Source organism: Bubalus kerabau, chromosome 2, assembly GCF_029407905.1.
Source record: "Bubalus kerabau isolate K-KA32 ecotype Philippines breed swamp buffalo chromosome 2, PCC_UOA_SB_1v2, whole genome shotgun sequence".
NCBI classification, from domain to species: Eukaryota; Metazoa; Chordata; class Mammalia; order Artiodactyla; family Bovidae; genus Bubalus; species Bubalus kerabau.
In genome coordinates, this window is record NC_073625.1 from 89,470,892 (window position 1) to 89,498,852 (window position 27,961).

Consider the following 27,961-nt stretch of genomic DNA (forward strand, 5'->3'; position numbering starts at 1 on the left):
CTCCAGGTATCTCTTGACTTCCTACTTTTGCATTCCAGTCCCCTGTGATGAAAGGGACATCTTTTTTTGGTGTTAGTTGTAGAAGGTCTTCTAGGTCTTCATGGAACTGGTCAACTTCAGCTTATTTGGCATCAGTGGTTGGGGCATAGACTTGGATTACTGTGATGTTTGCCTTGGAAACAAACCAAGATCATTCTGTCATTTTTAAGGTTGCACCTAACTATTGCATTTCAGACTCTCTCGTTGATTCTGAGGGCTACTCCATTTCTTCTATGGGATTCTTGCCCACAGTAGTAGGTATAACGGTCATCTGAATTGAATTCACCCATTCCTGTCCATTTTAGTTCACTGTTTCCTAAGATGTCCATGTTTATGTACTCTTGTCATCTCCTGCATGACCATGTCCAATTTACCTTGATTCATGGAATTCCAGGTTCTTATGAAATACTGTTCTTTACAGCATCAAATTTTACTTCCATCACCAGACACTTCCACAACTGAGCTTATGCAATATCTGATGTTAAATGTCTGACTTATATTTAATTCTAGGAAATCCTATGTATTTTTACTGCATAAATATATTTTCTACCAAGTCTGAGTGGGGTCCGGTGTATTTTAACTCTGTCTTTTGGTGTTGATCTCTCTTGCTTAGAAATTAGGCAATAGGATAGAAAACTCCCTAACCACAAGAGTTTAAAATTCTCAGAGGAGAATTAGATGTGAAAGAAAAAACACTGGAATATACTTGAGCTGTAATTAGCCTGAAAATGGAATGTGTGGCAGAGGTCCCCAAGAAGGCTAGGAAAACAGGGCAGAGCAAAAACTGTTGTAGCTCATTTCTGGCACTGTTTTGGGAAGCCTGTGCCCTTATTGTGGGTCTGTGGTTTTCAAACAACTTTTTTTAAGTCACCCAGAAATTTGCCTCTAGAAATTGTCGATCTTTTAGTTCAAATATATTTACTCTTTGGCCCTTATATTTTTCTCATTATATGTGTGTTACTTTGACATTTCCATTTATACACCAGCCCCTGGGAGTTGAACATCTCAGGTAAACTGACCACTAGAATGTCTGAACCAGCAGGGCTGAGGGGCTGACTCTTGGGTTGGGGCTTCTCCCAGGTAAAGCTCCTTTCTGAAGTTACACCTGGGCTGTCAACACCTTTATGTCTTGGACAGCACCAAGTTCTCTAAAAGTAAAGCTCTTATGGAAATTCATCATCCATGCAGAGGAGCATACAAACCATGTACATATGAAGCGAAAGTGAAAGTCGCTCAGTTCAATTCAGTTGCTCAGTCGTGTCCGACTCTGCGACCCTATGAATTGCAGCACTCCAGGCCTCCCTGTCCATCACCAACTCCCGGAGTTCACTCAAACTCACGTCCATTGAGTCGGTGATGCCATCCAGCCATCTCATCCTCTGTCATCCCCTTCTCCTCCTGCCCCCAATCCCTCCCAGCATCAGAGTCTTTTCCAATGAGTCAGCTCTTTGCATGAGGTGGCCAAAGTACTGGAGTTTCAGCTTTAGCATCATTCCTTCCAAAAAACACCCAGGACCGATCTTCTTTAGAATGGACTGGTTGGATCTCCTTGCAGTCCAAGGGACTCTCAAGAGTCTTCTCCAACACCACAGTTCAAAAGCATCAATTCTTCGGTGCTCAGCTTTCTTCACAGTCCAACTCGCACATCCATACATGACCACTGGAAAAACCATAGCCTTGACTAGACGAACCTTTGTTGGCAAAATAATGTCTCTGCTTTTGAATATGCTATCTAGGTTGGTCATAACTTTCCTTCCAAGGAGTAAGCGTCTTTTAATTTCATGGCTGCAGTCACCATCTGCAGTGATTTTGGAGCCCCAAAATATAAAGTCTGACACTGTTTCCACTGTTACCCCATCTATTTGCCATGAAGTGATGGGACCAGATGCCATGATCTTCGTTTTCTGAATGTTGAGCTTTAAGCCAACTCTCTCACTCTCCTCTTTCACTTTCATCAAGAGGCTCTTCAGTTCCTCTTCACTTTCTGCCATAAGGGTGGTGTTATCTGCCTATCTGAGGTTACTGATATTTCTCCCGGCAATCTTGATTCCAGCTTGTGCTTCTTCCAGCCCAGCGTTTTTCATGATGTATTCTGCATATAAGTTAAATAAGCAGGGTAACAATATACAGCCTTGATGTACTCCTTTTCCTATTTGGAACCAATCTGTTGTTCCATGTCCAGTTCTAACTGTTGCTTCCTGACCTGCATACAGGTTTCTCAAGAGGCAGGTCAGGTGGTCTGGTATTCCCATCTCTTTCAGAATTTTCCACAGTTCATTGTGATCCACACAGTCAAAGGCTTTGGCATAGTCAATAAAGCAGAAATAGATGTTTTTCTGGAACTCTCATGTTTTTTCCATGATCCAGCGGATGTTGGCTATTTCATCTCTGGTTCCTCTGCCTTTTCTAAAACCAGCTTGAACATCTGGAAGTTCAGGGTTCACATATTGCTGAAGCCTGGCTTAGAGAATTTTGAGCATTACTTTACTAGCGTGTGAGATGAGTGCAATTGTGCAGTAGTTTGACCATTCTTCAGCATTGCCTTTCTTGGGATTGGAATGAAAACTGACCTTTTCCAGCCCTGTGGCCACTCCTGAGTTTTCCAATTTTGCTGGCATATTGAGTGCAGCACTTTCACAGCATCATCTTTCAGGATTTGAAAGAGCTCAACTGGAATTCCATCACCTCCACTAGCTTTGCTCGTAGTGATGCTTCCTAAGGCCCACTTGACTTCACATTCCAGGATGTCTGGGTCTAGGTGAGTGATCACACCATCGTGATTATCTTGGTTGTGAAGATCTTTTTTGTACAGTTCTTCTGTGTATTCTTGCCACCTCTTAATATCTTCTGCTTCTGTTAGGTCCATACCATTTCTGTCCTTTATCGAGCCCATTTTGCATGAAATGTTCCCTTGGTATCTCTGATTTTCTTGAAGAGATCTCTGGTCTTTCCCATTCTGTTATTTTCCTCTATTTCTTTGCATTGATCGCCAAGGAAGACTTCCTTATCTATCCTTGCTATTCTTTGGAACTCTGCATTCAGATGCTTATATCTTTCCGTTTCTCTTTTGCTTTTCGCTTCTCTTTTTTTCACAGCTATTTGATAGTCACTCAGTTGTGTCCAACTCTTGATGACCCCATGGACTATACAGTCCATGGAATTCTCCAGGCCAGAATATTGGAGTGGGTAGACGTTCCCTTCTCCAGAGGATCTTCCAAATCCAGGGATTGAACCAAGCACTCCTGCATTGCAGGCAGATTCTTTACCCGCTGAGCTATGAGGGAAGGCCATGTACAAATAGTTCAATACATTTCCTCCCAAGAAGCACACTTGTGTAACCTGCCTCCAGGTGAAGAGGCGGAACATAGCCTGCCTTCCGGGAGTGCACGGAGCACTCTAACTTGATCACTGCTCACCTCCTACCATGTAACCACTACTCTGACTTTCACCACCATAGGCTATCTTTTTTTTCTCTTTCTCTTTAATTTTAAATGGCGTCCATGTGTTCTGAGTGACTCTAGGATGTCAGAAGGGCTTGCCAGGTGATGCTAGTGGTAAAGAATCCTGCTAATGCACGAGACCTAAGAGACACAGATTGAATCTCTGGGTTGGGAAGATCCCCTGGAGGAGGGCATGGCAACCCACTCCAGTATTCATGCTTGGAGAATCCCATGGCCAGAGGAGCTTGGTGGGCTACAGTCCACAGGGTTGCAGAGAGTAAGCCATGACTGAGCGACTTAGCATGCACGCAGAGAATCAGAGTTCCTCTGGCTCAGAGGAAGGACTGGGCATCAAGAGATGTGTTATGGGTTGAGTCGTGTCTCCCTAAAAAGACATGGTGAAGTTATAAGTCCCAGTACCTCAGAATGTGACCTCATTTGAAAATAGGGTCATGGAGATGTAGTGGTTAAGATGAAGTCATGCTGGAGTAGGGTGGCCCTCTGGTCCAGTGTGAGTGGTATCCTTATAAGAAGCATGTGTGTGAGGACAGAGACACAGGGAGAGCACCGTGTGAAAACACGGGGTTGGAGTGATGGCATCTATCAGCCACGGGGTGCTAAGGAGTGCCAGCAAACCACCAGAAACTAGCATGAGGCAAGGAAGTATTCCCCCCTACCAGGTTCAGAGGGAGCATGGCCCTGCCAGCACTTGGCATTTGGACTTCTAGCCTCCAGAACTGTGAGATAATACACCTCTGTTATTGTAAGCCACCACGTTTGTGGTACTTTGTTGCTGCAACCCTGGGAAATGAACACAGAGTGTCTGTGGTGGGCCTGGTGCCTGAACCCTCCTGTCTCCATTCCCCAGATCCCCCCTAGGCCTTGGATCTGGAATTTTCCCTGTCTTGCCCCTGGCTGCTGCATGTCTGTGATGTGCCCATAGGAGGACAGAGTTTCATGGCAATGATATGGCTTTTTCTTTATTTCTCCACACTGTTTTTCCCTAGTGTTTTCAGACTGAACCAGTTTGGTTTCTTGGGATATCCTAGACCAAGCTTCGCACGTCATCTCTCTGTACTTCCCACCAGTGCCTCTCTGGCTCTCTGCTGTGGTGTCCTTAAGCCGTTCTCCCAGACCTGGCCTGAGCCACCTCCTCGGTCCAGTTGTCCCCAGTTACTCTGATTCACGATCATCTTTGATAGGGGAAAAAAAAATAGAACTTTATGCTTTAAATGAAATCTCTATTTTTCAAATAGTACAGCATGCTGTAAATAAAGGTTTCATTTTGCTCTACTTTGACATATCAAAGGCCAGTTCTCATTTTAGAAAGTAAAAAAAAGCCCTCAGATCAAAAAACAGTCCAACAGTTAGGCTTCAGTTAGTAAGAAGGGACTAAGCAGAGGGTAGCAGATGACAGAGTGCTTTTTTCTTCAGCAAAGGATTGGGTTTAGACTGCCTGACAGTAACTTCTCTTATTCTGGGCTGAGTTTATGGGGTAAGGGGAATGGTAAGAACCATACTGTTTTGAAGTCCCCAGGGTGACTTCACATGCCTGGGCCACTTGCTTTGCCCTTCTTTCGTACTCTTGTTTCAGGACCCAGAGATTTGCTGGGGACATTTGTCTGGAATGCTCTTGGCACAGACTCGCCCTTCACCTTACATGTCCACAGCCTAGCGTGGTTGCAGAGGGCATGTGCCTGTCACGGCCCCTGCTTTCTGTTCAGAAGTCACTGCTTACTGCTAGTAACACCAGGGGAAGCCACCAGACATTTAGAAAAATCACAAAGGTGGGGAAGTTTGAAAAATTTAAGCAGTTCTACTTTTGGTTTCTGGCCTCTTGCTGATTCTCATTCTCTTTATAACTAGTTTCTACTGTTCATACAATATATTTTGCCCTTTGAGGGGGAATGCAAAAAAGTTGCATATTTTAGGCTTCTATTTTTTTTTCTATAAGATACATATTACTTAATTGAAAAACAAGAAAGTAAGGCACTTTGAAGTTATAGTTTGGAAAAGGAAATGGCAACCCACACCTGTATGCTTGCCTGAAAAATCTCACGGGCAGAGGAGCCTGGCGAGCTGCAGTCCACGGGGTCTCTTAAGAGTCAGACACGACTGAGCAACTAAGCACGAAGCTATAGTTAAGAGGTCAGTGTGGGGCAAAGGTTATGTTTGGTATGTCTGTGTTTTTGTGGACTTGCCTTTAGAGCATCTGTGCTCTCAGACAGTTTTTTTCCCCCCTGAGATTTTGTGCCATGTGATAGGATGGGCAATAGGGTATCTGTGTTGGATGGATAAATGGATAATTGAGCTTCTCCATTTGCTTGGCCAGTTATTTCACTGAACTACTGGTAGGATGAATTTTAGTTGAGTTCTGAGCTGCCTCCTGAAGCCTGGAGGTTTACCTAAGCCCAGGGGGATTTCTTGGACTGGAGACCAGGAATCTAGAAGTGATATCCCCTTGGCTCTGGCCTGTGAAATGTGCTAAAACATTTTGGCTAACTGTGACCATGGAGCTGACTGCATGGTAATCCCCAGTGCACTGGAGTTACTTCTTTCATTGGAAACCCAGCTTTGTTTACCTTCTTAGGAATGTTCAACACTTCCTTGGAAATCTGCTAAGAGAGGAAACATTTCTCCCCCCTCTCTTCAGAGAAAATACTCTTTTTTGAGTTTCCTTTACATCTTCTAGACTAGGGTAGTTTGTTTATTTTTATCTACACCTAGCCTTGTGGAATCTTAGTTCCCAAGGATTGAACTTGGGCCATGGCAGTCAAAGTGCAGAGTCCTAACCACTGGGGCCACCAGGGAACTCCTGAGACTAGGTTATTTTAGCGTGTAAAGACTGCAGCCATTAGTAAACATTTATTCATATTTTAAAACATCTACCTTTGGAGGTTTTCTCAGATTCTTTATATAAAGTGATATTAAAGGTAGAGGAATGCCATTGATAAGTCTTCACTTATTTGTAGACTTGACTTCAGTTTAGCCTGGATAATAAACTTTGTTACAATATCCTTGAACTAAACATTTCCATTAATGTAAATAGATCATTGTGTATGGTCACACTGTTTATGGGTCTAAAGACTTCAGGGTGAAAGACTTGGTGTTTTATTACTTTGCTTCATTGTCCACTTTATCCATCCTTACTCTGGTACATGGGAGTACCTCCTAATTGCTCGATTCTAAAGAGAAATTTGATTATCTTTCTGTGGGGTAGTGTCTTGGATTATTTTCTGCCTAAAACACTGAACAAAGCATTCCAGGGAAAGCTTTGGTTTGTTTACTTGCTCAAGCACTCAGAGTTTTCTGCCTAGTCACTGTGGTTATCAGAAAAAAGAAAGTGGTTATAAGAAGACTATTTTCTGCATATGCTTTTTCTTCAATATGTTTTGTTTTCAACAGAATGATTATAGATTTACTTTACCTAGAAATGTATTTTCTCATTTAAAATACTATTAACTTTGCATTTTCAAAGAGTCATCAGTTCAGTTCAGTTCATTTGCTCAGTCGTGTCCGACTCTGCAACCCCATGAACCACGGCATGCCAGGCCTCCCTGTCCATCACCAACTTCCAGAGTCCACCCAAACCCATGTCCATTGAGTTGGTGATGCCATCCAACCATCTCATCCCTCTGTTATCCCCTTCTCCTCCCACCTTCAATCTTTCCCAGCATCAGGGTTTTTTCAGATGAGTCAGTTCTTCACATCAGGTGGCCAAAGTATTGGAGTTTCAGCTTCAACATCAGTCCTTCCAATGAATATTCAGGACTGATTTCCTTTAGGATGGACTGGTTGGACCTCCTTGCAGTCCAAGGGACTTGCAAGAGTCTTCTCCAGCACCACAGTTCAAAAGTATCAATTCTTCGGCACTCAGCTTTCTTCACAGTTCAACTCTCACATCCATACATGACTACTGGAAAAACCATAGCCTTGACTATACAGACCTTGGTTGGCAAAGCAGTGTCTCTGCTTTTTAATATGCTATCTAGGTTGGTCATAACTTTTCTTCCAAGGAGCAAGCGTCTTAATTCCGTGGCTGCAGTTACCATCTGCAGTGATTTTGGAGCCCTCCCCAAAATAAAGTCTGCTGCTGTTTCCCCATCTATTTCCCATGAAGTGATGGGACCAGATGCCATGATCTTAGTTTTCTGAATGCTGAGCTTTAAACCAACTTTTTCACTCTTCTCTTTCACTTTCATCAAGAGGCTCTTTAGTTCTTCTTCACTTTCTGCCATAAGGGTGGTGTCATCTGTATATCTGAGGTTATTGCTATTTCTCCCGGCAATCTTGATTCCAGCTTGTGCTTCTTCCAGCCCAGCGTTTCTCATGATGTACTCTGCATATAAGTTAAATAAGCAGGGTGACAATATACAGCCTTGATGTACTCCTTTTCCTATTTGGAACCAGTCTGTTGTTCCATGTCTAGTTCTAACTGTTGCTTCCTGATCTGCATACAGATTTGTCAAGCGACAGGTCAGGGGGTCTGGTATTCCCATGTCTTTCAGAATTTTCCAGTTTGTGGTGATCCACACAGTCAAAGGCTTTGTCATAGTCAAAGAGTCATACCTGGTATGTTAAATATCTAGGTATTTTTAAACAGCTTGAGTTATCAAAATTTATGCTTTAGAAAAAAGACTATGTGGAAATGAAATTTGAATTTTAAAGTATTTCTAGCAGTTTGTAGGGATTCCCTGATAGCTCAGTTGGTAAAGAAACCACCTGCAATGCAGGAGATACCTGTTCCATTCCTGGGTTGGGAAGATACCCTGGAGAAGGGAAAGGCTACCCACTCCAGGATTCTGGCCTCCATGGGTTCACAAAGAGTTGTTGGTAAGATTATCTTAGTAAACTGCTTTTTTTTAGATTGGAAAAAAAAAAAAATTGGCTCCAAAATGACATTTAGATCTCTGAAAACAGCCTAAATATCTGCTGATAGGGAATGGAAAGACTTGTGGTGCAATTGATTAATAGGATACTGTACAGAATTTGAATGAATCAGACCTTTATGCATTGGTATGGATGGATCTCTGAGCCTGAAGTGTAGAGTGAAAAAATTCAAATTTCAAAACATTCTGTATTTCGTATGTAAATGTTAAACCATTACTTAAAACAGTATCATATACCATGTATGTGTGTACATGTATGTGAATAAAAAGTAGGCAAATTCATGATTGTGGTTGGATCCCAGAGAAAAAGAGGAGGGTAGGGAGAGGAGCACAAATCTCCAGTAAAAAAGAATCCCTGAGAAGATAATGGTTATCTTCATTAATGGGTTTGTGAGCATTTGGTATATTAACATTTGGACTTCTGTTAGTGCTTTTGTAATGGAAAAACTTCATGTACTATTTCCTAATGAAATAGGTTTCAACCTAGGAATCTTACATTTATCAAAACTCTGGGAATGAGACTGAAGATTTTCCAATACATCCATATTTCAGTATGTCATTCTGTGAAAAATGAAAATTGGCATAATGAATCTTGAAGATGAGGAAGGCTTCAAGTTGATCTGGTTCCTTGAAAGATAGAGTAGCTGATGGGTTCAGAATAAATAGACCAGCAGCAGATTACCTCGCCAAACCCTGGCTCGACATCTAGCTTTGAGACACCCTGGACAAGTTAACTTCTCTATGCCTCTCAGTCTCCTCATTTACAGAATTAGAAAAACAGGGCCAACTCAGCACAGAAGTCGAAATGTTAATATACCAAATGCTCACAAAGCCATTAACCAAAATAACCATTATCTTCTCAGGGATTCTTTTTTAATGGAGATTTGTGTTCCTCTCCCTACCCTCCTCTTTTTCTCTGGGATCCAACCACAGTTGTGAGGATTCTGTGAGTTCATGCATGTGGTAGGCCTGCAACAAAGATTAGCTCTTACTTTCATGCTCACTTTTGTTAGCAGCAGCCTCAGTCACAAATGCCATTTCCTTTGCCGGGAATGCTTTTCATTTTTACCCTGATTTCATCTGTTTACTCCTCAGAGGAGTTCTCTGTGAATTTTCTCAAATTCCTCTGAGGCTCTCTGTCCTCCCCTACCTAGATTAGTGCCTTGTCAGATCACAGTTGTAAATTTAATAATTACTACATAGTAATAACACCAAATAATATTACTTAATAGTAATAACAACTGCTTGTTACTTTTTCTGTCTCTTCCTGGATTGTAAACTAATTTTCTTCTTCACTACTGTGTCTTTGGTGCCTGGAACAGGGTCTGGCATTGGGAAATTGTTTTTTGTTTTGCTTTTTAAAATTGATTTTTGGCTGTGCTGGGTCTTCGTTGCTGCACAGGCTTTTCTGCAGTTGTGGGGAGCGGGGGCTACTCTTCATTGCTCTTCATGAGCTTCTCACTGAGGTGGCTCCTCTTGGTATGGAGCACAGGCTCCAGGGCCTGTGGGCTTCAGCAGTTGCAGCTCCTGGTCTTGAGAGCACAGGCTCAACAGTTAATACTCACGGGCTTATTTGCTCCTTGGCATGTGGGATCTTTATGGATCAGGGATCCAACCTGTGTCTCCTGCATTGGCAGGCAGATTCTTCACCGCTGAAATACCAGGGAAGCCCAGAAATTGGTTATTGCCTAAATCAGCAAAGTTATAGTAGAGGTGAAAACTTCCATAGTTAATTTAACCAGGAAATGAGTTGACTCCCTTTGCCTAGAGAATTAATTTAGCTTGCATTCGGAAGTAAATCTAGGATTATATGATTTAATAAAAATATATATCACATGTATGATGGTTTCTTTGTAACAATAATTATAAGATACCCCAAGTTAAGATTAACATCATATTTGTAATTTGATTTTGGAGGATCCTCTGGTGGATGGTAAGCTGGAACATTTCCAACACTTTAGCCTAAAGATTTGATAGATGCTCTTCTGATTGTTTATCCTCAAGCTTACTTACTTTTTTCCTTTTAAAAAGAGCAAAAGGGGAATGAAACAGGAAATGATGCTTCTCAGGGAGCAGAATAAGCTTACATTCATTCAGAATATACTGATGTAATAAGTAGCTTGAGAAAAAGGGCTTTTGTAAATCAGATGAAATGTTACTTACAACTTTTAAGCAAACTATAAAACAATAAGCCCTTTGGAAAGGGGACTTACAGAGTAGGAGGAAAGACAGGAAGCTGGTTCCGTCTTAGCTGTGGGCTTATTTATTTTGGGAGAGAAACCTAAGAAGGATTTAAAATTTGAGGAAGGGCTGTGTGTTCAGATACTAGCATATTTCTCCAGGAAAGACGTCACTTAGGATTTTGAACTGATTAAAAGCCCAAGTTTCTTAGATAAGGAGAGAGCTAAGCAAAATCGGAGCAAGAAGGAAGCATTGAAGGGATTTTACCACCCAAATGGGGTGGAGGAGAGGTGAAATGTCAGGGCAGAGCCCTACATGGAAAAAGAAAACTACAAGTGTTGCCTTGGGAGTCTTCTGTCCGCATACCCCCACTTTGGAGACACATGATTTTTAATACAAATCACTAGGAAAAAAAGTTATAGCTATGTTTTATCTTATCCTACTTCTCTGTTAACTGTTGTATACGGAAATCATAAGTAACTGCGTTTTAAATGCTGAGCATGCCTTCATTCATTGACCGGGACACGCTTACTTTGCTGAACTTGGAGTAAAATTGTCATTTTTTAATTCTTTTTCTTTTTAAAGGAAGTTAAAAAAAAAAGTATTGTTTAAAATTGGGCAAAATTGGTTATTGCTTTAAAGTATCAGCTGGGGAGATATTGGAAGATACCAACCCATAGCTTTATGTATTTATTTATTTTTAATTTGAAGGTGTGTGCCTGCAAAATTCCAGTAATAACTACTTAATAGGTAAAATTTATTAATCATCTGCCCCCAAATCAGGGTTGGAGAGTACTTTTGAAGTCACGTTGTTAGAAAACTTTGGAAAATACTGGTTTAAGTAACATTCTAACACTTGTAACCACACTGCATTAGCATGGACATCACCTTGGAGCTTGCAAGAAATGCAGAATCTCATGACCCTCTGACCTTCTGACAGCAACCAACAGTTTAACAAGATGCTCAGGTGATGATAATGGACATTAAAGTTTTTAAGGACTAGTATACAAATCCATCCCAAGCAGTTTTTTAAAACAGAGTATCTTTAGCAACGAGTGACTCATTGCCCAGAAATGGAACCTGTATTATCTTTAGGTAACCTAAGCATGTTCTTCCATGCCAACTTCAAAGTTGTTAATTCCTTGAATTTTGCACTCACTGGCCTTGGATTAACCCCCACTAGCCTTCAGAACAAGGCTATACCTCTTTTTCATGAAGGTCATTCAGACTTGAGAATAGCCATCTTGTTTGCCTTCCATGATTTAAGCTTCTCCAGGTGTAACTAAATCCCCATCCTCTAGCTATTCCTGGTGTGACATTGTTTGAGGTTTCTTGCCTAACCTTCCAGCTTCAGATTTTTGATCGCTTCTTGACTCTAATAGATAGTAACTAGTATAGGTTGAAGACAATAGAAACCCAGGAGTTGTGCTTTCTATACATTTAGGGAGAATGATTCTGAGGCACAAGTTTATCATTATCTGCAATTTCCTTAGGTTCAAAATTCTGTCTCATGGTGGAGACTTCTATTATCATAGAATTAGGATAGAATAGAATGGTGGTTGTTTAGTTGCTAAGTTGTGTCTGACTCTTGCAACCCATGGACAGTAGCCTGCCAGTCTCCATTGTCCATGGGATTTTCCAGGCAAGAGTACTGGAGGCAAGAGATCCAGGGGATCTTTCCCACTCAGGGATTGAACCCTGGTCTCCTGCACTGCAGGCATATTCTTTACCAACTGAGCTACCAGGGAATTCCCTAATAGAACAGAATAGAAGTCTTCTATTATAATTGCCACTAAAGAGCACCACTTTGCTTTTGTTCTGATTTCTAAATGCACAAACTGCTTAGCACTTCACAAGTGAAATGTATATTGAAATATATGAAAATATGCATTTTCTGTTTCTCCATAAATTTTGAACTTTAGAGAAAAAAATTCCATGCAGTCCACAACTCAGCATATCAACTGCTTTCTTTTTTCCCTCTTTTGCAGTCATGAGTCACTACACATAACATCTCACATATGGAAATGTACTCAGCTTTTTAAAACTTTATTTGGTAGAATCTAAATATTTTTCATGTTACTCTATGAGTTTCATAATTAAGTATAATCATTTTCTTATTGTAGGATATTAGAGTCATAAATGAGTTCTGAAATAAATATTTGCTCTATTTTTAGTGGTTTTGTTTTTGATATTTGTTTCCTAAGAGTTTTTATAAAAAAAAAAACAAAACACTTTCTACTAACACAAGAAATACCGAACATGCAGGGTTTTATGTTTTATTTGTTTCTGTATCAGAGTTTTTAGTCTTGTATAAGAAAAACGGTAGCAGGAGCAATTTGAGATTTTTTTCTTCCAAAGTTTTTTGGAGAAAGTAGCCTACCACACATTGTTAAAGCAGTTGCTGTTCTCACTAACTTCCCACCCTTCCTTCTGGATATTTTTGTTCTTGATCTCTCCTCCTCCTCCTGTCTCCCTTCCTCCCCTTGCTCTTCCGAGTTTTCCAGCAGCTCCTTCTCTCACCTCTGCATTGAACAATAAAGCTGTGTGTATGTGTAGAGAGGAGCTGAAAAAGGAGACAGATGGTTCTTTCATTACCAGGTTGCTCCGGATTGAGTTGGATCTGTTATTTTTTTCAGGGAGACTGAGCTGGATCCCGTGGATAACCAGTCATGAGCTACAGTCATGTAGTACATGCAGCCGGTTTTGCTGTTGGGTTTCTTTGTTTTTGGTAATCACGTCATCCTGTGGAGAATTTAGGGAGGGGCCTGTAGTGACTTTACTAAAGTAGCGTTTTCATTAAGACTTTTCTTTTTAATGGCTTAAGATTTTTCTTGGGTTGCTGAGCCATCCTTGTAAGCATGCTGAATTTGTGTTTTGTTTCAGCACTTGGAAGTGAAGAAGCAGCACAACCTCTTATCTTGGATAATTTCTAGTGGACAGTATAGCAGCAGCCTTCTGGGCCTCCGGTGCCCTTACCACATTCTACACCCTTACGAACAGAAAGGACCTCTGGGAAACAGATTCCTAAAAGTGCAGGTGAGCAAAAGCACCAGGACTGTCATCTCAGACTTCTTAGATGTTTGAACACTTGAAATGTTCTGATACAATTCTTATACCGTTTAAACTGACTTTATTGGTATATAATTGCTTTACAATGTTGTGTTAGTTTCTGCTTTAATAACAAAGTGATCCAGCCATCAGATCAGATCAGTCGCTCAGTCGTGTCCGACTCTTTACGACCCCATGAATCGCAGCACACCAGGCCTCCCTGTCCATCACCAACTCCCGGAGTTCACTGAGACTCAGGTCCATCGAGTCAGTGATGCCATCCAGCCATCTCATCCTCTGTCATCCCCTTCTCCTTCTGCCCCCAATCCCTCTCAGCATCAGAATTTTCTCCAATGAGTCAACTCTTCAGCCATATGTCTACATATATCCTGCTTTTTGTGAACCTCCCTCTCACTCCACTCTCCATTCTACCCCACCCTCTATCCCACCCCTCCAGGTCAGCACTGAGCACCAAGCTGAGCTCCCTGTGCTTTACAACAGTTTTATGCTGGCTGGTGACTTTAAATACCCTCTCCTTCTCTGTATACAGCTACCTATTAATTTATCTCTTACTAGTTTAACATGTAGCCAGAGGGCCTTTGAAACTATGTTATTATGTAACCAGTGACTCTTTCAGTTCAGTTCAGTCCAGTTGCTCAGTCGTGTCCAACCCTTTGCCTCTCCTCGGACTGTAGCACTCCAGGCCTCCCTGTCCATCACCACCTCCCCGAGTTTACTCAGACTCCTGTCCATTGAGTTGGTGATGCCATCCAACCATCTCATCCTGTCATCCCCTTCTCCTCCCAATCTTTCCCAGCATCAGGGTCTTTTCAAATGAGTCAGTTCTCTAGCATATCCCAAAATTGAGCTATGAAAGCTTTAGTTATTATTTTTATTCTCAATCTTAATGGCCTTCTTTGGGACTGTTCTAAACCAACATCAAAGTGAAAGAGTAAGTAAACTGAAGTTACAACTAGAATATTACATGCATCACAAGTGCTGTTCACCAGCTGTGTTAGAATGAACTCTAGTTCCCTCTCTGCCTTTATGCTACAATTAATAATATTCGCTCAAGTATTTTAATATAGTTTATAGTTATATTCTCCTTACATTCCTAGAATCCCATGTACAAATATACACCAATTTATAAATTTATTCTGAGAAAGCTCTGGAGCTCAAATGTCTACTAGGAATTAGCTCTGTGTTTTACCCATGAATCCATCATCTTTCTGATACGTTGAGATTTGTCAGAGAACTATTATTCATCTAGAAAATTTGTCATCACTTTGTTTACAAATCATTTTGTGAAGGACACTTATTGACTGACAACATTGTCCTTTTTGGGTACTGGGGAGTTTGGGCATTTACAGTGGTTTGGGGATTTAGTCCTTGGGAATTTCTTGAGATCTTCATTGTTCACACCAAAATTATGAGTGGATTCAAAGCCTATCCCTTGTGTCCCAAGCCACTGGGCTTGCAGAACTCTTGAGCATAGGCTGGAGGTGGGGCTGGGTCTTTAGTTTCTTCCTGCCAGAATATTTATGTTTGGCTACGTTGGGTCTTCATTGCTGCATTCGGGCTTTCTGTAGTTACACTGAGCGGGGGCTACTCTCTAGGTTTCTCATTACAATGGCTTCTCTAGAGCATGGGCTCTCGAGCACAAAGTAGTTGTGCCTCATGGGCTTAATTGTCTTAAAGCATGTGGAGTCTTCCTGGAACAGGGATCGAACCTGTGTCCCCTGCACTGGCAGGTGATTCTTAACCACTGGACCAGCAGCAAAGTCCCAGAAACATCTTAACTGAATGAAATCTGGGCTTTAAAGGGCTTCCCTTGTGGCTCAGTGGTAAAGAATCCATCTGCAGTGCAGGAGACATGGGTTCAATCACTGAGTCAGGAAGATCCCCTGGAAAAGGAAATAGCAACCCACTCCAGTATTCTTGTTGGGAGAATTCCGTGGACAGAGGAGCCTGGCAGGCTACAGTCCATGGGGTCTCAAGAGTCAGACACGACTTAGCAACTAAACCACCATTGCTGGGCTGTAATCTCTTGGTGATTTGTGGAACTGCCTTTCCTGTCTGCTTATATATCTCCTTCTATCAAGAAGATGGAACTATTTTGAGTCTTTATAGCCTAACAGTGAAGAGCAGAGATTCTGGTGTGTGCCTGGGTTCAAATTCCAGCACTGCCACTTACCACTTGAACATCTGTGGGCATATTATAACTTCTCGGTGCTTTAGTGTCTTCATGTCTATGATAGGGGTGGCCTTTCTTAAGGGGTGGTTTTGAGGATTAAGCGAGTTATAGACCCAAAGCATTTAGTTTTATTGCCCTCTGTTGCGTTGTTTCTTCTTCTTTCTCCATTCCCAGTCTAGGGCTGACAGATATTCAGCTCTTCATCCTTACCTTATTAGGATGAAGGTGTTAGGTGTTGCTGATTGACCCCAGCATTTGCTTTTGAGCCTCGAACATAGTATTTGAATCCTCAGCATTGTAATGGATCCAAATCAGAGTGTAAGATAAAAACTATTTTCCAAGTCAGATTATCTGTAAAGCTCTTGATTTCATTTCTTGCTTCAAGACATAAATTTGGGGTCGCACAGAGTCGGACACGACTGAAGTGACTTAGCAGCAGTAGCAGCAGCAGCTGATTACAAATCTAGGTTGTTTGGTTTTACTAGTGCTCGGAGAAGTTTTATTATGAAAAGCATAAAATGGTATGGCTTCTATAGCCAGAAATATGGTCTGAGTTTTGCTAATGATTTACATTATCTTAAATGCCTTTTTATTTTATAAGCAGATGAGTAAGACTTTCTAATACAGATACTTTGAAATGTTTAAATGAATGTAGAGAAATAATAGCTAGCATACAGTAATGGAAGCTTAATTTTTTTTTTTTCTTTTTGGCTTTTGTTGTACAATGTCATGAGTTCTGTAGTATATTTACAAGGATGTTATGAAGTTAGTTTTTTAGCGACGTCTTGGTGTATGGGCAGCTGATACTTTATTAGTTTTAAAAGAAGAATTAAAAACAAGATTAGGAAAGTCCTTATCATGTGCCAGACATTCTTCTAAGTGCTTTATATTTACAACTTACATAGCTCTATTAGGTACTATCTTTATTCCCATTTTACAGATGAGGTATAAAGAGATTTAGAAACTTCCTAGGGTCATATGACTAGACAGAGATAGAACTGAAATTCAACCCAGGGGTCTGATCACCACACAGGCAACTTTAACACCCAATTGTGCTGCTACCTATGAAGACTAAATTGTATGAAGAAGATGAGAAGGAAGATGGAAGAACCAAATTAAAGATTCTTAAATGCCAGGCTAAGCGATTTTATGTGTATTTGGCAGACAATGGAATGCCACTGAAGGTTTTCCTGTGGGGCAGGTGACAAAATGCGAGCTGGCCTTTGGGGAGTTTATGCCAGCGAGCACGTGGGCTGGTTTAAAGGGAACATAGCTTAGAGATCATTGCTAGTGGTTTGAGAAGTAATGAGAACATGGGTTTAGGAACAGGATTGAGATAAGAGCTCAAGAACACCTGTATTTAGGTGTGGTGAGGAAGAAGAAAAAGGAGTTAGAAGCTCAGGTAGCAGGAATGAGACCCTGTGCCGCCCAAGGGAGGCGTTTTAGGGATTGAAAACTGTAAAGACTGGAGAAGACTGGAATGAAATGATGTTCAGTTCAGTTCAGTCGCTCAGTCGTGTCCGACTCTTTGCAACCCCGTGAATCGAAGCACGCCAGGCCTCCCTGTCCATCACCAACTCCTGGAATTCACTCAGACTCACATCCATCAAGTTGGTGATGCCATCCAGTCATCTTATCCTCTGTCGTCCCCTTTTCTTCCTGCCCCCAATCCCTCCCAGCATCAGAGTCTTTTCCAATGAGTCAACTCTTCGCATGAGGTGGCCAAAGTACTGGAGTTTCACCTTTAGCATCATTCCTTCCAAAGAACACCCAGGGGTGATCTCCTTTAGAGTGGACTGGTTGGATCTCCTTGCAGTCCAAGGGACTCTCAAGAGTCTTCTCCAACACCACAATTCAAAAGCATCGATTCTTCAGCGCTCAGCTTTCTTCACAATCCAACTCTCACATCCATACATGACCACTGGAAAAACCATAGTCTTGACTAGATGGAGCTTTGTTGGCAAAGTAATGTCTCTGCTTTTGAATATCCTATCTAGGTTGGCCATAACTTTTCTTCCAAGGAGCAAGCGTCTTTTAATTTCATGGCTGCAGTCACCATCTGCAGTGATTTTGGAGCCCAAAAAAATAAAGTCAACCATTGTTTCCACTGTTTCCCCATCTATTTGCCATGAAGTGATGGGACCAGATGCCATGATCTTAGTTTTCTGAATGTTGAGCTTTAAGCCAATTTTTTCACTCTCCTCTTTCACTTTCATCAAGAGGCTTTTGAGTTCCTCTTCACTTTCTGCCATAAGGGTGGTGTCATCTGCATATCTGATATTTCTCCCGGCAATCTTGATTCCAGCTTGTGCTTCTTCCAGCCCAGTGTTTCTCATGATGTACTCTGCATAGAAGTTAAATAAGCAGGGTGACAATATACAGCCTTGACGTACTCCTTTTCCTAAGACTGCAGGGTTATTACTGTGTACCCACCATGGGCCTGGAATCAGGCTGAAGGAAAACCCACATAAAAATGTTCTCCTGAGCTGCCAACTCTGCTACTTATGAGTGAGGTCACTTTTGGCAAGTCTTTACTTTTTTTCTAAATCCTGTCTGCTTCTCTTGTTATGTGGTGACATAAGACCTTACTCTGCCTGAATGCCCTGAACTCTTGCAGTTTTTCTAGCTCCAAGATCTATAATACTTGGGTTCCAGTTGTGAATAGCAGTCATTGGAAATGTTGTTGTGATTGTTTGGCAATTCAGTTGGCCCTTTTAGGTAAATAAGCAGGTGATGAAGAATGAAGTGTCTGTCCCTTAGGTGTGATCTGAGAAGAATCCTATATATTTTCTCTGAGACTGTAAACAATATAGGAAAGAAAATGTCTGGGAATTTACAAAGGGACTGCAAACATCCCCTAGAATGGTGAGCAAACTTTTTCTCAAAGCCATTTATTTTCAGAGAGTCCCACTAGTTTGTTCAGACAAAATTCTGTTGATTAGAAATTTTCAAAGATCAAGCCCAAAGGACTCTTAAAAGTGGTAGTATGGAACTTAGAACGAGCTTCCAGTTCCTCTCAGACTGCTTTTTGTGAAGCCCTGATCCTCTTCATGGGATCTAATTCCTTTTTCCTTGGACCTTCTCCAGCAGTGCTTCTCAAACATGCAGATCACTGGGGAATCTTGTTAAAATGTGTATTTGACTCTGTGGATCAAGGAGTGGAGCTGAGATTCTGCATCTCTACCAGGTTCCCAGGTGATGCTGAAACTGTTAACCAATGAAAGTTCATGAGCATATAGTGAGGCCAGATAACTAAATGTCAGATTTTGGAGCAGAGAAAGGTTTATTGCAGGGCCAAGCCAAGAGAATGGGTGGCTTGTGCTCAAAACCCCTGACCTCTCAGTTTATTTGGGGGGAGAAGTTTTTATAGGTAAAATATGGGATGAGAGAGGCAGGGTGTGTGACTTTGTTCTGATTGGTTGGTGGTGAGGTAACAGGGTATGTTCCAGGAATCTTGTGCTGAGCCTGAAGTTACCATCTTATGCCTGGGTGGGATGCTGTGGTTTCTGCAGAAGAACTCAAACATGCATCAGTTCAGTTCAGTTCAGTCGCTGAGTCATGTCCGACTCTTTACAGGAGTGAGACCCTGTGCCACCCAAGGGAGGCGTTTTAGGGATTGAAAACTGTAGAGACTAGAGAGGACTGGAATGAAATAAAGTTCAGTTCAGTTCAGTCACTCAGTCATGTCTGACTCTTTGCGACCCCATGAATCGCAGCACGCCAGGCCTCCCTGTCCATCACCAACTCCCGGAGTCTACTCAGATTCATGTCCATTGAGTTGGTGATGCCATTCAACCATCTCATCCTCTGTCCTCCCCTTCTCCTCCCACCTTCAGTCTTTCCCAGCATCAGGGTCTTTTCAAATGAGTCAGTTCTTCACATCAAGTGGCCAAAGTATTGGAGTTTTAGCCTCAGTATCAGTCCTTCCAATGAATATTCAGGGCTGATTTCTTTTAGGATGGACTGGTTGGTTCTCCTTGCAGTCCAAGGGACTCTCAAGAGTCTTCTCCAACACCACAGTTCAAAAGCATCAATTCTTCGGCTCTCAGCTTTCTTTATAGTCCAACTCTTACATCTATACATGACTACTGGAAAAACCATAGCCTTGACTAGATGGACCTTTGTTGGCAAAGCAATGTCTCTGCTTTTTAATGTGCTGTCTAGGTTGGTCATAACTTTTCTTCCAAGGAGCAAGTGTCTTTCATTTCATGGTGCAAGCACCATCTGCAGTCATTTTGGAGCCCCCCCAAAAAATAAAGTCTACCACTGTTTCCACATCTGTTTGCCATGAAGTGATGGGACCAGATGCCATGATCTTAGTTTTTTAATGTTGAGCTTTAAGCCAACTTTTTCACTCTTCTCTTTCACTTTGATCAAGAAGCTCTTTAGGTCTTCTTCACTTTCTGCCATAAGGGTGGTGTCATCTGCATACCTGAGGTTATTGATGTTTCTCCCAGCAATCTTGATTCCAGCTTGTGCTTCATCCGGCCCAGTGTTTCTCATGATATACTCTGTATATAAATTAAATAAGCATGGTGACAATATATAGCTTTGACGTACTCCTTTACCTATTTGGAACCAGTCTGTTGTTCCATGTCCAGTTCTAACTGTTGCTTCCTGAACTGCAAACAGGTTTGTCAAGAGGCGGGTCAGGTGGTTTGGTATTGCCATCTCTTTAAGAATTTTTCACAGTTTGTGGTGATCCACACAGTCAAAGGCTTTGGCATAGCCAATAAAGCGGAAATGATGTTTTTCTGGAACTCTCTTGGTTTTTCAATGATCCAGCAGATGTTGGCAGTTTCATCTCTGGTTCCTCTGCCTTTTCTAAAACCAGCTTGAACATCTGGAAGTTCATGGTTCACATACCGTGAAGCCTGGCTTAGAGAATTTTGAGCATTACTTTACTAACATGTGAGATGAGTGCACTTGTGCGGTAGTTTGAGCATTCTTTGGCATTGCCTTTCTTTGGGATTGGACTGAAAACTGACCTTTTCCAGTCCTGTGGCCACTGCTGAGTTTTCCAAATTTGTTGGCATATTGAGTGCAGCACTTTCACAGCATCATCTTTTGGGATTTGAAAGAGCTCATCAAGCGTGCATAATGACGTATATTCCTTGAGGAGGAGCCAGGACACTGCCCTAAGGCTGCACTGTTGTTTCTTGACTGCTCCTCCTTGTTTCTACATCCCCTCTCTGTCCTGATTAGCGACTGTTTGCCCTTTGAAACTCAGGGAAGGTCTGTTTCCTACAAACAGAAAGTGGGAGACACAGGAAGGATTTATACCAGGGAGGGCCCCATGGGGTCCTGCTGGTTTTTGAACCACACTCTGAGGAGCTGGGATCTAAAATGTTTCATTCTGCTTACCACAGAAGATAATCATACTCCTTTTGGAACAACGTAACTTCTCTCGCCAGACCAGGAGCTCTGTTCACCATGTCTTGAAGTAGAGCACACATCAGTAGTAAGTGTTCAGTAGTAGTAGGGTAATAGGGTAATCTGTTCTTACCCATGTCAGTAATTTGTATGGTTCAGTGGCATCAGTAATTTGAATTGTTTATAGATACAGGATTTTCCTTTTAACTGAGAGATTGAAGCGAGTAATCTTCATATAAGTTAAGAAATACATTTACTATGTGACCCATGATAACATGTATATACCCAAATCCTTAATTTTTAGTGTAGTGATTCTGAAAACTGAGGTCTCTGTGCACCAGTGTCAAATTGAATCTGAGAGAAAGAGTTTTGGGTGAAGTTAAAAGGAAGAGCTTTATTACTTTGCCAGGCAAAGGGGAACAGAGCAGTCTTGTGCTCTGAAAAACTGTGTATCCCCTCCTGGAAGGGTTTGGTGAAGAATTTTATAGCAGTGGTCCAAGCGTATGGTTGCTGATAAGGATCTAGATGTGTGCAGGTCCTTCGCTTTTTTAACCTGGTCTCAGGGTCTCCTTTGTATCTGCATCCTCTTCCTTCCCTAATTAGCAACTGTTTGAGTCTGCTCTTTAAAACTCGGGGAAGGCCACGGAGGCTGGAGGGTGTTCCGTACAAACAAGGAAAGGGGTGGGGACACAGGAAGGCCTCTGTGCCCACGAGCCCACAGGGTCCTGCTTGGTTTCAGTAGCTGTATTTATATAATAGTAACTAAATGTCTGTTAACTGGTGAATTGATTAACTGTGATTATGGTATAGACATAAAATGGAAGCGATGTCATCTAATTTAAAAAGTATACAACCTAAAAGTTGAGAATTATGTTTTATTTGGTGGCCTTTCTGAAGACTGTAACTGGAGAGACAGCCTCTCAGATAGCTCTGAGGAACTGTTCCAAAGAGGTTAGGGAGGAGCTAGGATATAGAGGAGTTTTTGCTAAATTAAAGGACTTCCCTGGTGGCTCAGATGGTAAAGAATCTGTCTGCCATGCAGGAGATCCAGGTTTGATCCCTGGGTCAGGAAGATCCCTGGCCTTGCCTGGAGAATTCCATGGACAGAGGAGCCCTGTGGGCTATAGTCCATGGGGTCACAAAGAGTCAGACATGACTGAGCAACTAATGCTTGCTTTGCTAACCAAACAAACAAACATAGGTGGACATCAGAAAATTACTGCTAATCACAAAAGGGACATCTTAAGTTAATGATTTTAGTGCTTTTCTGTGTGTGGGAAGATGCAAAGTCTGGGCTCATTGAAATTACTCCTTTGATAGACATCTTAACTGTCGAGGACCCATATCCTGTTTTTCTTCCTCTCAGGGTGTGCTGTCAGAGGTTTAGGGGTGATGGAGGGAGTGGGGACAGTGGCTGCAGTGGCCGATGGTTTGATGGTGGGCAACCGTGTTGTTTATTGGAATGGCAAGCAACATTTTTTCCCTCACAATAAGAAAAAGGAAGGAATTCCTGGTAGAAATAATGACATGGGCAATTTTTTTCAAAAGCATTATGCTAATATACATAAGCCAGAAATAAGATATGTACTGTCTGATTCCATTTATATGGCCTTTTAGAGAAGTGAAAGTACAGTGGTAAACAGATCAGGGGCCAGAAACTGGGGGAAGAGAATTGCCTCCAAAGAGGGACGCAAGAACTTTCAGACTTGATGGAAATGTTTAGTATGATTTTGGTGATTGTTACACGACCTTACAGGTTTGTCAAAGCTCATGAAATTGTATACTTAAAAGTGGTGGATTTTATTATAATTTTCTCCCTCTACACAGTTAATCTTAAAAATTGGCCACATCATTAACCTGTTAACAGTACCTCTTACTCATAGAGTCTACCTAATCAGTGCAGCATTAATATAAGAAGTAGAGAAAATTTCCACTCTGGGAGAAGAAATGGGTCTCTGGGAGAAAATATGAATGAACAGTAGGAACATAAGAAGTTCCCTTAAAAACTTCTTTGTTTATTTTCAACAAAGCTGAGTCTCAAAGGAGAAATCTTGAAAACAGGAGCTTCAGTTCATTTATTTTTAACATCTAGTATAGTATACTATTAGCTGAATGATTTTGGTGTGTCCTGTTACACTATTAAAAACACCAAAATTCTGCTGATAAGTCATTTCTTTTTACATTCTTTGCAGAGAGCATACCCAGTTTAGGGGGCAAGATTTGGTCATCTGCTTTGGCACTGAGGACTTAGCTTTTATTGGGTAAAAAGATATGTCTATACATCCTAAGGATGAAATCTGGGGAAAGCACTGGCTTTTTTGAAGGATTGAAAGAGGAGGTATGTGTATGCATATAGGAAATAGCTGCATAGCATTGTATAGCAGAAGAACCGAGGGGAAGAAGAGAAAGAAAATGATACATATTCCTCTTCTGCTATGAACAAAATGCTGTTTAGAAATCAGCCAAATGTATACAGTTGGTCCAATTTGTTGAAACTATACAAATCTTTTGTAGGGGGAAGTGTGCATAAATCAAACTATAATTTTCTATTTATTTACTCAGTAATATCAGATTTCCCGCCTTAATTTGTTTTAAATAACAGTAGCTCAGAACTTCAGATTTCAGTTTAGCTTTTTAAGGTGGTATAATATTACTACTTAATTTTATAGGTATTATTCTTTATTTTAAAATTATGGCCTATTGAAAAATTTCAGATCCTTCTAGTAGAAATCTGATCAACCAGATTTACTAATTCCTTAAGATTTATCTCTTTGTGAATTGACCAGTTTTTCATATTATATTATTTCTAAGTATATTTTAATAGATGCATACTTTATCATTCCCTTGCTTAAAAAGTTAAGTGACTATATTAAGTTCATGCTGTTATAGTTATAAAATACAGTAATTATAGTTTTTCAGAATGTACAATTTAGAAGTTTCCCATAATGTATAGAAAGATCTCTTGAGTGGGAATGCTAACATCCCTGCTTTCATCATTGTGTGTGGAAAGAGCGTAGGGCAAGGCTGGCCATTTTCTAAGTACTTAATAAAAGTGACAGTGTCAGTTGCATCAGACTCTTTGCAACCCCATGGACTACAGGAATCCATTAGGCTCCTCTGTCCATGGGATTCTCTAGGCAAGAATGGAGTGAGTAGCCATTCCCTTCTCCAGGGGATCTTCCTGACCCAGGGATGGAACCCAGGTCTCCTGCATTGTAGGGAGATTCTTTACCATCTGAACCACCAGGGAAGTAAGTGTGCTGTTATTTATACCATCATCAGCACCAAAGGGTGGAGCTTATTGGTGTATAAATGAGGGGACACATTTGGATTGTGCCACCCATAATAAGGACCATTACTTGAAAGAGGGGCAGTAAATGAGTTAAAGAGAACTGAGGCCTTTCCACCCATCACTACAGAGTCCTGTGTGTCTCCTTTAAGGCTTGGACTCTGTGGAGATGGCTGGATCTAGGAGGCTTTGGGGGCCCATGGGGCTGGAGTCAGAGACCTAGACATCGGTGCAGAGATGGAGCTGCTGCTCATGCTCATAGGGACATGTAACCACAGAGGAGTTACAGGCTGAGCAAGCAGTAAACACAAAGAGGAAGGAAGGCAGGATGTAAGATCTGTTGCTGAGTTGAGACGGTCTTGGGTGTCTCCTGAGCTGTGGTCTGGTGGAGCCCTGAATGAAGAAGGACCTCTCCCAGGGTTGAACAGACACAGGCTGAGAGCAGGGCCAGTTGGTAAGATTGTCGAGACAAGCCTTGAACAGGGGCGGGCGGCTGAGAGGAAACTTGTGGTTGAAATTCTGTCCACACAGGGTTCTGTGGAGCCGGAAGGGATGTCCTTTTCTAACTTGCACAAGGATGCAAGTTATTTAGTGTTTTTGTTGAGCGCTAGTATGCTGGGTGAGAGAGGAGGCAGAGCAGCAGCACCGCAAGACATTGGTCGCTGGCGAAACAGAGGCTATCAGGGGACGAGAGTGGATGCGGACACGGTTTAGGATGCTACTTACTTAAAATTGGAAGTTTGGTTGCTGGGCTCCTGAGTTTGTTGTGAGAGAAATAAGAATGCAGACCCTGGAAAACTAAGGTGTAATTCAGGGGCCTGGCAGTAGGAACTCAGGCCTGGTGAATGACATGTTCAAGGTCAGCGTGGGATTAGTAAGAACCTGACCAAACTGTTGAGCTGCTGCTGAAGGCTTCTCAAGTTCCCTGTCCTTTGGGCCAGAATCAGTCTCAGAGGTTGGGGTGGGGCTGAGCCTCAGATGGGCTCAGGGATGTGTCTGCAGCTGGGCCTGGAGGGCACTGGGTGTACAGAGGCCAGACAGGCTGGGTCCATCCACATGGGGAAGCATGATTCTTCCCTGAAGTCATATAATATTGATTGAGATACCCACGGGGTTTTTGTACTTAGGGAATAGAATGATGTGTCCAGAATTACTGCCGAATGTGCTTTTTTCTAACTGGTGGTTGGGAAAACAAGCCCCTTTATATTCGAAAAAACATTAGGAGAGTCTAAAAAAAAGAAGACTCTGACATTTTCAAGAGTCATTCTATAGGGTTTTTGTTTAGTTTTTATAAGCAACACTGTTATGGTTCTCTGGGGCTCAAGGAAGCGCCTTGAAATAAGAACTCTCCAGTTTGAATCTTAAGCATACTGAAGTTTGAGAATCACTGCTCTAGGACACTTGGAGGAAAAAATAACAGGTTTACTGAAATCCAGAAGAATGGGGTAGGGAACAACAAGGTTGTGAGTAGTAGAGTTTTATTTCAGCACAGCTTTTGACTATGAACTTGATCTCCATTTCACCAGTTCCTAGGATTGTTACTGCTTAGGGGGATGGCAGGATGGACAGATTAGACATTGTGTAATGCTTAGTCTGGTATCAGAAGGATAGACCTGCACCCATTCATAAAAGCTCATATCTGGAGAGCAACAGTACAGTGTGTAGACTCTGGTCTGATATGGGTTTGAGACCTGTTCTGCAGTTTATCAGCTCAGGAAAGTTACTGTTTCTCTGAGCTTCAGTATGCTTATTTGTGAAATGGGAATTACGAGTTTACTATAGCCCTCACAAGGTGATTGTGAAGATTACATTAGATAATATAGCAAAAGCATTTTATCAGGGGCCTTGACACATATATAATACATATATATCTGAATGATTCTAATCAGCCATTATTCACTGGGCATTGGCCATGTGCTGGGCATTTTGGGTAAAAAAAATTAATACAGCACATCTAGTTATGAGACCTGGAACTCCATTCAATGACTGTCTACTTAGCGTCTTCTGTGTAACATGTTTTGTTAGATGCAAATACATACATGGAAATAAAATGATGGGCAAGTCCTGCTCTCATGGGTCTTGCCATCTAGTGGGGTCATCATTGTAACGTCTGTTATGGTCTCTGTATATCAGTATATTTGTTATTTGTTTCCTCCGTGGTTACCTTGAGAATCCTAGAGCAATGATTCTCAAATTTTAATTTGGGTCAGCATAAGAATCAGACTGGAGGGCGCTTGTTTGAATACATGTCCCCAAGCCCCAGAAACTCATGTGTAGTAGGGGCTGAGGAATGTGCATGTTAACAAGTTGTCAGCTGGTGCAGACCCTTGAACCTGCCATATCACTTTGGGGAGCCTGCCCTGCAGCCCTCTCCCATCCACTATGTCTGAATTTGCATTTTGGAACTCTGCCCACCAACGGAGCACTCTTAGGAAGCTGTCTGTCTGAATTTTCTCATTTGGGTTCCCCTCATGCATTTTATCTTGATAGATAGGCATAGAACTGTGAAAAGCAATGGCCACACTTAGTCTGCTTTTTTTCTTACACCGTGTGAGCTGGGACAACTCACCCCGAGAAACTTTCAGTTCCTTCATTCATCCAGGAAATGATACCTGCACATCCATTTATCAAGCTTGTTTTGAGCCTTAAGTGAAGTGATGGCATACAAGCTTTTTATGAACTTAAAAAATATACTTTAATTATTAAAAAGAAGGAAAACCTGTTGCCAAGATTGAGCCCACTTTGGTATATGTAGTGTGTGCTCAGTCACTCAGTCCTGTCTGACTCTTTGCGACCCCATGGACTCTAGCCCACCAGGCTCCTCTGTCCATGGGATTTCCCAGGCAAGAATACTGCAGTGGGTTGCTGTTTCCTACTCTAAGGGATCTTCCCAACCCAGGGATCGAAACCCAGTCTCCTGTATTGGAAGGTGGATACTTTACCATTGAGCCACCAGGGAAGCCTCTGGCATATGTAGATTACTCATCCATTCAGTTATGTATCATGATTTGAGAAGAAATAAGCATTTGATCTCTGCCAGCAATGGCACCTCACTCCAGAACTCTTGCCTGGAAAATCCCATGGACGGAGGAGCCTGGTAGGCTGCAGTTCATGGGGTCGCTAGGAGTCGGACACGACTGAGCGACTTCACTTTGAGTTTTCACTTTCATGCATTGGAGGAGGAAATGGCAACCCACTCCAGTGTTCTTGCCTGGAAGAATCCCAGGGACGGGGGACCCTGGTGGGCTGCCATCTATGGGGTCGCACAGAGTCGGACACGACTGAAGCAACTTAGCAGCAGCAGCAGCAGCAACAATTCCTGCTGTCCCTTGAAACTCTACTCACACTGTAGGTGAATAATTGATTTATGGTTTAAACTTTGTAAGGGTGTTTTAGGGACCCTGGTCTTATTAATAGTGGCATCTGCAGCCAAGAAGCTGCTATGTATTGTTTAATGTCAGGATTTTGAAACTTGTTTTGGTTATTGGAGCTATGTTGAAGGGCTTTG

The 27,961-nt window shown here is 41.8% G+C and overlaps 1 protein-coding gene across 10 annotated transcripts in view; it reads left to right on the forward strand.

Moving 5' to 3' along the window:
- Positions 1-27,961, forward strand: part of ST3GAL6 (ST3 beta-galactoside alpha-2,3-sialyltransferase 6) — an 86,723-nt gene that overhangs the window by 10,878 nt on the left and 47,884 nt on the right. For 8 of the 10 annotated variants that reach the window (XM_055567896.1, XM_055567895.1, XM_055567901.1 and 5 more), the window contains exon 2: positions 13,433-13,585. The exons of 1 other annotated variant lie outside the window; for it this stretch is intronic. The gene's annotated coding sequence lies outside the window, so the exon portion shown is untranslated. Of the gene's footprint in view, positions 1-13,162; positions 13,278-13,432; positions 13,586-27,961 lie in introns of those variants that run through there. One more of the 10 variants, XM_055567897.1, reaches the window with a different exon arrangement.